This window comes from Achroia grisella, unplaced genomic scaffold, assembly GCF_030625045.1.
Source record: "Achroia grisella isolate CSIRO2021 unplaced genomic scaffold, CSIRO_AGI_Agris_v1 utg109, whole genome shotgun sequence".
Classification (NCBI taxonomy): domain Eukaryota; kingdom Metazoa; phylum Arthropoda; class Insecta; order Lepidoptera; family Pyralidae; genus Achroia; species Achroia grisella.
The window spans coordinates 3,308,220-3,321,644 of NW_026712573.1; positions in this window are offsets into that span (position 1 = coordinate 3,308,220).

The following is a 13,425-nucleotide window of genomic DNA, read 5'->3' on the forward strand; positions in this document are numbered from 1 at the left end:
TTCTACCTTTCAAAGCTGCAGGACTAGACGGTATTTTTCCGGCTCTCCTGAAATGGAGCGGTGACATAATAGCTGAACACTTGGTTCAACTTTTCCGGGCATGCCTAGCTCACCGATACATACCTTTGAAATGGCGTGAAGTGAAAGTAATTTTCATTCCGAAACCTGGCAGAGGTGACTACACACAGGCCAAGTCCTTTCGACCAATTAGTCTCACATCGTTTTTACTAAAAACAATGGAGAGGCTTTGCGACAAAGAGATCAGAGACCTGATATGTATAAACAAACCACTGCACACCAACCAACACGCCTACAGTGAAGGCAAATCAACGGAATCAGCACTCCACAGCGTCGTAAGTCGCATTGGTAACTCGCTAAACTCAAAGCAGCCTACCCTAGGTGCCTTCATAGACATCGAAGGGGCCTTTGATAAAACGAACTTTACCAGTATCAGTCGCGCTCTTACCATACATGGAGTACCAACAACTCTCATAGAATGGATAAACAACATGCTGAAAAACCGTGCAATCCAGTTCACCGTAAACACTACCACACGTGGGATCGTAAGTAGAGGATGTCCACAAGGAGGGGTCCTGTCGCCACTCCTGTGGAACTTAGTTGTTAATGAACTCATTGAGGAGCTCAACGACAACGACCTCTACACGGTAGGTTACGCAGACGACATTGCTGTACTTATATCAGGAAATTTTGAGGGAACCTTATGCGATCGCATGAGAGGAGTCTTCAGAACAATAGAGAGATGGTGCGAAAACCATGAACTCTCCGTGAATCCTTCTAAAACAGAACTCATCATGTTCACCAACAAAAGAGCTCCAGGTACTTTCATTTTATCGAAACTCTTTAATACAGAGCTTAAACTTAAGGAGGAGGTCAAGTACTTGGGAGTCATACTAGACAGCAAACTTCTCTGGAATAAACACCTTGATCACAAAATTAACAAAAGCACAATTGCATTCTATCAATGCAGGAAAATGCTTGGTAATAAATGGGGTGTCTCCCCGAAAATAACTCTCTGGCTATATACATCAGTAATAAGACCAATGCTGGCATATGGGGCCTTGGTTTGGTGGACAAGGTCGAAACTTACGACCACAGTCAACAAACTAAGATCTTTCCAAAGGCTTGCATGCTCTTCAGTTACTGGATGTATGAAAACAACCCCAACAATGGCAATGGAAATAGCCCTTAACATTACACCCCTTGACCTATACATACAGCAAGAAGCAGCTATAGCTGCCACAAGATTATACCATCTAGGTCTATGGGGCAAAACCATTACAGTTCTCACACAACCATCCTGAACCAAGCAATCGAATATGAACCTTTGATTGCCGCTCCGTGTGACAGAACTCAAGCATACCACTCGTTTAACAGGAAATACCAAATACAATTGAAGGAGGAGGAAAGGGACCAATCTGCAGTAAATGAACTACGCATATACACAGATGGCTCCAAAACACAGAACGGTTCAGGAGCTGGGGCACATTCCTTGACCTCAACATGAACATATCTATACCGCTCGGCAAACACAGTTCGATCTTTCAGTGCGAATGTGTTGCCCTGACCGAGGCAGCAAAAGCCGTATACAGGTTAGGGGTCAACAATTTCAACATTAAATTCATATCGGACAGTGCAGCCGTGCTTAAAGCACTACAGAACAGAAAATCCAACAACAAACTAATAATCGAGTGCCACATCGCCCTGGAAAAAATTGCATCGCACAACGGAGTAATTATCCAGTGGATAAAGGGGCACAGCGGATCATATGGCAATGACGCCGCGGACGAACTAGCGAGAGTAGGATCCGGTATGGTGGTTGCAGGCCCCCTCCCGCTCATGCCAATACCATTCTCGCAATTTCGCACCTGGATTCGCCAGAGATCCACCGAAATACAAAACCAAAGATGGAACCTAACCACTGATTGCAAACAATATAAAGTGGCAATTCCAAAAATGAACCATCGGTTAACAACACGTCTACTTAATCTAGATAGACAAAACCTTAAAATAATGATAGGGACAATAACGGGCCATTGTTCCTTAAACAAACACTTATACAAAATTGATGCTACAGACAGCCCCTTTGTCGGGGCTGCTTTGAAGCTGAAGAAACGGCGGCTCACGTAATCCTGGAGTGCACGGCAGTGGCCCAACAACGAAAACAAATCCTCGGAACGGTGAGGTCGCTCCGTGAAGCCTGCGAAGACACCAGGAGTCTTCTGCGCTTTTGGGAGGAGCTTGGCTGGCTACGTTAGTAGTCTGGCTCTACACGCACAACGGCCCGAATGTGAGGCTAATTGCGGAGAATGGAGTCTAACATACCATACCATACCAGTATGTCATTCTCTTCCACTGCTCTCTATCAGTCGTCATATATAAACATACTCTTCTTTTATTCATATCATCTTTCACACAATCCATCCATCTTTTCTTAGGGCGTCCCCTCCCTTTACATCCATCCACATTCATATTATACACTTTCCGATTCCGATCAGAATAATATATATAGATTAAAAATAACAAATAATAATTTATGTAACAACTTATTAAATTAGTCATTAGCAAGCGAATCTATATGACATTTAGACAACCATTTTTTTATATAATCTGTGTTATATAGCTAGTTAATGCAAGGGGGTTGGTAGCCTGCACATTTAATGATTACATTATATGTATACAGACTCCTGTATCACTATCACTACATTCGATGATATGTGTGCCTCTAGTGGTAATATTACATAAATGGACTTCTGTATCACCATCACTGTATTCAGGTATGTACATGTCTTAAATAATTACATTAAAGGCACACAGATTCCTGTATCACTATCACTACATACGTTGGTATGTGTGCCTCTAGTGGTAATATTAAATATGCACAAACTCCTGTATTGACTATCACTATATACAGAAGTTTGAGAGCTCGTAATGATTATATTATATGTATACAGACTCCTGTATCACTATCACTATGATGATATGTGTGCCTCTAGTGGTAATATTAAATGGACACGGACTCCTGTATCACTCGGCACTAACTGTCGTGTATTAATTGTTTGTGTACTTCATTATATTCGCCTTCAATTGCCTTTTTGTCCGCGCCATTCTTTTCATATTCCGCATTATTTTCGAGGGCTTTCTTTCAGCGAACGATTCCCCCATTTTCAGTCATCTGAATGGGTACCGAATTGTTTTCCTGCGTCATCATTAACTTGCTGAATTTCAGGATTTCTTTTCATTTTTTTTCTCGACTCTCATTCTTCTGGCTGTCGAACTGGAAGTTTGGTACGGAAGTAGGATAATAAACTTTGTTTTTTTTAATGGATCGCTAATTAGACTTCCGGTTGGATATAATTAAGTAAAGCTTGTAAAACGATACGTGTGATCGATTTGGGTAACAAACTTGCTTCGAAAGGTTAAGGAGTTTATTTATTTATTTATTCTTTTGCAAATAAAGTTGTATGCATGGCGACTTAATGCCTGATTACATTCTCTAACAGTCAACCGTCGCATTGATCAGAGATAATAAGTTATGTGTAATGATTATAGGTCATTTATTTATTTATTTCAATACGCACAATACACAATTAGTAGGTACATTAAATATGGTACATACACCAAAATAACATTTTTTGCAATTTTTGTCGGTCTGTCTGTTTGTTCCAGCTAATCTCTAAGATGGCTGGACCGATTTTGACTGGACTTCTATTAGCAGGTAGCTGATGTAATAAGGAGTAACTTAGGCAATTTTTATTTTAGAAAAATCTTTTTCTTCAGGAATATAAAGATAAATTCCACGCGGACGAAGTCGCGGGAACAGCTAGTTAAAAAATATAGATGTATTTTTTTATACTACGTAGCAATTACATGCATACGGCCCATCTGATGGTAAACAGTCTATGTCATACCATAGACGGTTGAGACTTTGACGCCTTTGTTTGTACATATGTTTTAATATAAATAATATTATATTTTAGACATATTTTTTATGCAATTAAGAAATATGAGTGTCTCTATATAATATATATACCTACTATAAGTATGGAAAATATCATACTCCTCCCACAATCTTTGTTAAACAAAGTTTTTGTTTCATAATTAATGATTACATCTTTTTTTTACTGTAATGTCAGGGCTGTGGCATATCGTAATTTCAACAATATTTTTCTTTAAACAGAAACAAAAAGTATTTATAGTAAAAAAAAGGCAAACTGATCAGTGGGGAGAAGCGATTTCGCGGCATTACCTTTATTGTTTGAAGGCGGGACGTTAAGTTCGTCCCTTGGGGACTAAGAATTTGGCATTTGGAAAAATTGCGAAAAACAAAGTGGGTGGAGACGCCTGTACTAATCTAAATTAGTACGGTGTGCAAGAAAAGGTCAATCAGTTATAATATTATTATTTAATAGAATACTTACGAGTCCGCAACACGTACGTGACATCCCTGATGGTTTAATAGAATTATTAGGGATCGGTAATACTCACGTGACACCCCTGGTGTCATAGGCGACCATAGGCTATGGTAACCGTTTAAGATCAGATGGGCCGTATGCTTGTTTGCAATCTACGTGGTATATATAAAAATATATAAATGTAACCGATTAAAAACACATTTTTATTGGTACAACAGAGCACTTTTTACAAAGTATGGATCTTTGTCTCTATTATTACTATTACCAAGCAGCTTATTTTATAAGCTTTTTAAAAGCTACATACAAACTATGGGGTCACGTGATCAATTTAGTATGAAAAAATGAAAATTTATTTTCAGATTACTACTTAGGTTTTTGGTAAACACAGTTTAGTTTAATACCTGTTCACGGATCTGGGATATTATAAAAAATAACTGTGTAACGGCTCTAACTTGTGGTAATCAGTATTAACAAAAAATGTTATCGCAGAACCATAGACAAATGTTGCTTCCGTCGAGAAGAGAAAAATTAAAATAAAAGTTACAAATTTATATAATATTCACATGAATAATAATATTCCTGAGCAAGATATTAAATTTATAAATTTTTCATATACATTTACGTTTCTGACCATACTTTAATCGGAACCAATACCTACTTGTCGTACATTTTTATTCAGTAATTAGTATTAACACAAAGAATCCATTAAGATTACCGCGCTTTTAATGTTAAAAAAATAGACGTCGAAACTCTTTTGTGGAAACAAAGAAAATAAAATTTTTATTTATATATATCTTAATTGCGCACCTAGTCCCGTTTAGTAAAAAAAAAAAAAAAGAAAAACAATCGACTAACAATATCCCGCCAAATAAATAAGTATCTTAAAAATTGTAAATACGATATTCAAATATTTCGAAACTCGTATCAAAATATTTGAATATCGAATTCAGAAAGACAGACATATGGAAGGAGATTCGAAAAGACATTTGAATATCGAATTCATGTAGAATTGATAGAAAGACACGTAGCCATGTCTTTGGAAGGACACGAAAAGATGGCGGAAGCGCGGGAAGTGCTCTTCGTTTTGGTGACTTTCGGAGTCTTTCGGATGGGGTGCTGGTTGTGTGGGGAATTTTGACGCAAGAGAAGTGTATATTTCGATGTTCGCGGTTTTTCTATACGGCGAGTTCTTCTGCCCTGGAGACTCCTTGGGGTCTGCCATGGTGGGGAGTATGTCCCGCGCTCTCTTCGGGAACTAATAAGAGACTTAGAAACCTTTTTTGCACTTTGACTACATTATCTCAACAATTCCAGGCATAAAATAAAGTAATCAAAATAAGAACATCAAAAACATGCAGATATGGCTGCATGGGCACAGTTCCCTTTGCCTTTTAATAATTCTAATAAACAGAACAGAAAAAAAATTTGGAACTAATTTGTTTTTAAAAAGTATACACTTCGATATTTAAATATTTTGATATGTATATGTCGCCATCTTGGTTTATTAACCGCGTTTTCAATACTGTAGAGTTATTACAGTTACAAATATTATTTTAAATTGATGGATATGGAATGATTCACCAACCTCTCCTAATGATGAACTGGTAAGGCGATATAGAGTATGTCTCTATGTCGCCTAAAGGGAAGTCAGTTGTGACGATTTTATCAAGAATTAGCTGACCCCGCGAACTCTGTTTCGCCTCAGAATTTAAGGAATTTTGAATTTTAAGTTACGCAATAAATATTTGAACGCCTGTTTGACAGTTTGTATGGAAGAATAAAATTGTTGTTTTTACTATTTCTCCATGCAATTTCTTCATAATTTATCAGCGTTTAAACCTTTCCTGGACTCCCACGAATATTTCAAGACTAAAATTAGCCAAATCGGTTCAGCCGTTCTCGAGTTTTAGCGAGACTAACGAACAGCAATTCATTTTTATATATATATATAGATTAACAACGATTGTTACCTACCAGGAGACCACGAGAAGTCGACCTGTCAGAGTCACTGCTAGCAATGGGACCAGTAGTCATTATTAAAACCCTCATCTCCAGATACGTAGGCTAAATATTGCATATAAGTCAAAATTACATTTGCTGTCGGTATTCGAACTTGCAATCTTTACAATCAGATACAGATATAGTAAACCGCTGTACCATGATGTTTCTAAACATATTTTATAAAGTATATATCAAGCAAAAAAAGTTTTAAATTCAGAATATCTTTATTCATGTAGGTCTATTACAGACTCTTATGATATGTCAAATCTACCGCGAGTAGAGTGATTTCGAGATGAGACGAAAAATAAGCTACTGGTTTGTAACTATTGAACCCCATAAAACCATGGGGTCACATGGTATATTGGAATAAACATCGTGTATATTTAAATATCAGCTTGTAAACAGTCCACGCGACTTCAACACTCGTGACTGACAATTTTATACAAAACCAACTTAAAAACATGTTAATCTTAAAAAATCATCACACAAATATCAACTTTATCATAGAGATAAAAGGTCAGTTTTAGAATAACAATATGTAGTGGATAAATACAGAAATAATGTTGTATTGATAAGGATCACTTGAGACCAATGAAACCATGAGATTTGAGATAATGCTTGTGTATATAGAAGATTTTTGGAATCGCCGCCTTATAGCTATAATTGGCTTAAAAATTTATCTTTTCGAAGAAAGTACGGTCATTTACGGCAATGATCGGTAGCCATGGTGTTTTTATGGTTGTAGCTCATAAATTAGGAGTTCGTGAGATATGGGATAATGGTCATATTTATATGTACCTATATAAATATGACCATTATATTGTATTTAAGTTCATATATATATATATACTTAAATAATTGATATATGAACTTAAATACATTTTATGTAAATAAATTCATAATATACGTAGAAAACTCGAGCCGATACAAGCAATCACACTTATGAATACAAATGTTTGTACCGAGGAATCGAACCCGCGACCACTAAAAATAGGGCGGAGTGCTAAACCGTTTGACCATCGAGGTCGTCCTTAGGTACTAATGTAGTTATTATATTTCAATACATTAATATAAGTACTTAATAACATTTTCTTATATATATATATATTCGGTCACCCATCCAAAGCGCGGAATGACCTGTCTTAAATATTGCTTAACCTCATATATCGATATCTCCCAAAGAGCATTGCTGACTTCATCACGTATCTACATCGAAACAAGTGTACGAAACGAACGGCCAAAGTAACCGATACATCAGAATCGAACCCACGACCATAAACATGGAGTTTATGTAACACGATCTCCGGGAGCTCGGGTAAAGAAGACATAAATAAAGGAGTTATGAGTTTTGAGAAAGAGACGGACGTGCGCGTTGACTCACTCTGGCTCATTCACACTGACCGTGTTTGACGTAACACATATAGAATATACTGGTTAGTCGCTCATCCAATCAATACTCCGTCCAAATCAAACGGGGTCCAAAATTACGACGACCTGAGCCGAGGTTCGAACCCCTAGCGGTGCCCTCAGACTAAAGTCGTATCCGTCATCCAGGAGTTGGCCGTCAGCCGCTCCATAAGTCGTTCCGCGGGTTTGGAGTGCCATCCGCACCTCTTATCGTGGGGTGAAGCTATAAAATACTACTGCGACCAACAGAATTAAAATTGTTAAAAAAAAAATCGTGCCATTCTTTCTTATAGAATTATCTAGCCAAAGTGGACAATAGGGTTAGTAACAAAAAATTGGGACTTGTATAAGAGGCCGAGAGGTCCTAGATTCGAAATTAGGCGGTCCACCTACATGAATCTCTTTTTGCAATCTATGGGATTCTATATCGATATCATTTTGCTATTTGAGAAAATGCCTCATGGTGTTAATTTATTTATTCAACCTATTTATTTTATATGTATTATATATATAGGTTGAATAAATAATAAATAAATGTAGCTATACATATAAATATTATTTTTATTGATTTAATTTGTATATTTATATAGATATTATAGCATTGATATATGAAGCAAAAAGTTTGTATTAATAATTGGTAATATTTTTATCGATACAATAGGCAGAGGTTACAATAGATAGAGAAAAATATAAAACAAAATCGTTTAGCAGTCAGTGTGAATGCGCCATGCACAAGTTAAATGTATTTTTTTCAAAGCAGGTTTAAGCATTTACATGTAAATTATATGGTCAATTTTGGGGTCACTAGATTACGTGTTTATTATTATTTTCTGTTTATTCTTAATATATGTTTATCTTGAAATTTATGTTACAGACACATCATCGCCTCGGGGCGGAGGTGACGTGGCGGTGATTTCTTTTTTATTGCCAATTTCAGAGTTCCAGTTTCGTTTAGGGGTTTAGAACCATACGGCTCGCCTGATGTGTCTACCGCCCGCTACTTCTATATTACATTAATCATGACGCAATGTTGATAGTTGGCATTGGATATTGTAAATGCAAATGTTTGTCTGTGTGTCTGTATTCATATATTATTTTTTCTGTCTACTCTAATGCTGTTGGCCGCAGGTGTCCTTTCAGTGTCAGAGAGCGAGTACAGATGACACTCCAAATCCGCGGAAGGACTTATGGAGCGGCTGAAGGCCAACTCCCGCCTGACGGATACGACTTTAGTCTGAGGTACCGCTAGGGGTTCGAACCTCAGCTCAGGCCGTCATAGTTTCGATCCTCTTTTAATTGGACGGGAGATCGATATAGTATCTATTTATGACTAATGTAATTGCTTGCTCGTTGGCGGGGTAATCACATACCATCAGGTGAGCCGCAAGCTCGTTTGTTTCCTATGCTATAAAATATATATATATTTAGAAGAAAGACAACATATCCTATTTAGCATTCATAACGCTAACTACAGTTTTGATATCACAGATATGTTACCGTATGCGCAAACGCATATGGCCGTCTCTATATTCGTATTAAACGCATGTTTATTTACATTAGGCCTTTCTTTAGATCTATTTACATTTTTGATCTGTATCTTTTGACATTGTCTGTATTTTGTTTGGTGGTTTGTTTGTTTTAATAAATTCTTGAATTACCCAATTGATTTAGTTAATCTTCGTGCACATTAATTTTTTCATTGTGAGACTAACTTATTTTTTTTTTTGTGGATGATAATGGAATGGTGCACCCGCCGGCGCTAACGGTTTACGCTGGCGGGGCACCAGTGGAGGATGATAAGATGAGCATGAGGTCAGGTCAGTTAGCCCATCGTGACAAATTCACCAGGAATTTAACACGATGGTTTCCAGGGGGAACCGCGTGGAGGTCGACATGACAAGGTACATTGCTAGCAATGGGGTTATCAATCCACATTACTAACAATCCCTTTCCCCCCAGACAAACTTATTAGCATTCTGTAGATTGTGTTGATGGGTCCATTGTGTGGCAGAGAGAGAAAGAGCAGTTCCAGGGACTTGTGACCCGTGTAGGTTTAAGGGCACCCTTGCCGACATACATCAACTCACCTTCACCGCTTCCTCTTTGATTCTCCGAGGTTCTCAAAAGCTCTCTTAAAAGCTTACGTAACAATAACAAACTGATTTTACCTAAATGTCGTTTGGCTAAAGTTAGTAATTCGTTTTATGGCCATTGCGTAAGGTTTTACAATAAAATACCAGAGTCTGTTATAAATCTGCCAGAAAAAAGAATTAAATATCAAATAAAACAGTTCCTTTGCAAAAAAGCTTACTATAAAATTGAAGAATTCGTTAACGATAATAATGTTTTTATAGAAAAACTTTAAATCTATAGCACTGACAATATTATCTGATTACATTAATAATGAGTGCGTAGCATATGTTGATTATCGCATGCCTCTTACTTGTTATACTGTAATTATTTATATAAAAAAAACATCTATTAAAAAGAGCAACGCACAAGTTTCTTGCTCATTCTTCTTGTGATGAATCTGCATTCCGAATGAGTGGTAGAATCAAAATATGACTATTCAAAAGTGCTTGTAATGAGTTTATTTGAATAAAGATTATTTCTATTTCTATTTCTCCGCTCCATAGAGAAACACTCTCTCCCTGCCCCCACAAATCTGATAGGAGTCTGCTGGTGCAGCTTCACGTTCAGTATAAAGCTTACTACTGTTTTAGTCAGGCCAATATTTAAGGTTGAATGTAGAGATTTTGCTAGTAGAGTCATAATTATTATAGTAACTTATAAAAAATTAATTTAAAGTTCCGTGTTTGTTATTCTATACATATAAATAAAATTGGAGTGTCTGTTTGTAATATTGAAATAACAGTATTTTACTACATGCATATGAATATAAAGACGGTACATATACTAAAATATTTTTTTTTACAATTTTTGTCTGTCTGTTAGTTTGTTTCGGCTAATATCTGAAATGGCTGGACCGATTTTGACGGGACTTTTAGTGGCAGGTAGCTGATGTAATAAGGAGTAACTTAGGCTACTTTTATTTTAGAAAAATTCTCTAAGTTGCAAAATTCAACGCGGACGAAGTCGCGTGTACTGCTAGTGTCATATATAAATCATATAATCATTATTGTCAGTTCTTTAGGCTGAACAAATTTTTAAAAGCGGAGATATAATCGTACAGCGATACAAACAATCATATCTACGAATACAAATATTTGCACCGTGCGAGGAATCGAACTCGCGACCATCCGAAGTAGTGTCACCGAGGTCATTTAAGTTTGCCGAATGAAACAGACATATCGTTTGCTCGCTCCCTCCATTGGGCAGATACATCGAGATCTAGTCTTAGAAGGGTACCCACAAACATGTCTGATATCAGCGGCGGCATCTCATTGTAGATCGGGAAATATTACATCCACGTACCGTATGAACGAGTATTTAAATTATATATGCGAAAGCGATCCTGTCTATCTGGCTGTTGCGATTTTACAGAGATGACTAATTCAATTATAATAATAATAATCTTTATTTATCTGAAACAAAAACTAATACAATTGTTGCCCATACAATAATAAAATTTAAAACTAATGAATGAGACAAAACGGTCTATAACTCAGTGAGGGCAGTGAGTCCACACTCTCTGCTATTCTGTTATAGCCTTTACCAGTGAATTAATACAATAAGAGAGACGTTAAGTTAAGTTCTAAACTACAAGTAACAAAGTAAACATAAAAATTGTCTATAACAAACTTAAATATATATATACATAACTCAAAGGTGACTGACATAGTGATCTATCAACGCACAGCCCAAACCACTAGACGGATCGGGCTGAAATTTGGCATGCAGGTAGATGTTATGACGTAGGCATCCGCTAAGAAAGGATTTTAATTAATTCTACCCCCAAGGGGATAAAATAGAGGATGAAAGTTTGTATGAAACTTTGTCAATTTTAAACCGATTGGACTCTGCATGCAAAAAGCTACTATGACGTAGGCATCCGCTAAGAAAGGATTTTGATAAATTCCACCCCTAAGAGGATAAATTAACGCGAGCGAAGCGTGGGCAAAAGCTAGTGAATATATATATATATGTATAATCTAAACATTATTCAAGATTATTTTATTATATATACCATCAGACGCAGACTATATGTACAGTATATGCGGTAATGATTTTTATAGAAAATTCAAAGTTAGAAATCATATTGCTAACAATATTATCTAATTATACATAGATTGAGCGTGTAACGGTTTCAATGTGGATTGTCGCATGCCTAATCCTTATTATTGTTACTGGCTACTGGCTACACCCGGGTGTACATGTATTATAAATATAAACCTTCCCATACATATATTCCTTCTAAAAACTCACTCTATCTATTTAAAAAAACGATCGTTTTTGATGTTTTTGATAGAGTGTTTCAATAGGAAGGTTTATATGTATAATACATGTACACCCGGGTGGTAGTGGTAGCTTATTACGTAGTATAAAACAAAGTCGCTGTCACTGTCTGTCCGTCCCTATGCATGCTTAAATCTTTAAAACTTCAAAATTACGCAACGGATTTTGAAGCGGTTATTTTAATAGATAGAGTGATTCAAGAGGAATGTTCATACATATAATACTAGCTGTACCCGCGACTTCGTCCGCGTAAAATAGTAACCTTGAGCAAATAATAAAAAATATATATTAATAATCTAACCCAATAAAAAATTTTCATGGCTCTAGCTTCAAAAATGAAATTTCCATACATAATTCCATACAATTCAATCAGCAGCCAAAAACTAAGTTTCAAGAAAAGAAAGAAAATTGTTTAATTTTTTTAAACAATTTTCAAACTACTATCTTTAAAATGAAGATACTTCCATACATACCATACATACATTACATCTCCCCTTTCAACCCCTTATAACCCTTTTTCTTGTTTTTTTTTTAATGCTACTTATATTAGTGTCATCACCTACCAATGATAAGATGTCGCTATACTGTAACCATTTATGGCTGAGTCCTGTGGCGGTAGGTACTGATATTTTCTCAACAGCCTAAAAAATGGGTTTCAAGTTTCTAGCTTTAAAAAATGACAATACATGCATATAACATTTTAACTCCCCTTTTGACCCTTACAACCCATTTTCGTTAATTATATTTAATCAATACGCAAAAAAATAAGATTGAAGATTAAACTTTTAAAAAATTCCTCTTTCAGTCTCTTATAACCCTTTTTAGCGTTAAAAAGTAACCTATGTCCTATCTCAAGATCTAGACTTTAAATTTCATTTAAATCAGTTCAGAAGTTTTGGCTTTTAAGACAGACAGACAGAGTCACTTTCACTTTCATAATATTAGTAAGGTATTTATTAAATAAACTGACCCAAAAAAGCGTAAGAAAAAAAGCTTCATCGTTCTAGCTTCAAATATGACGAATTTCCATAAAAACTTTTATCTGCTATTTTATTTTACCCCTTGAATGGTGACAATGTGATATTTACAAATTTAAATGTCATATTTATTTATATATAATAAACAGTTTAAACATTTCTTTAAATTCTTTTGTAAATTGGTGGTCCAG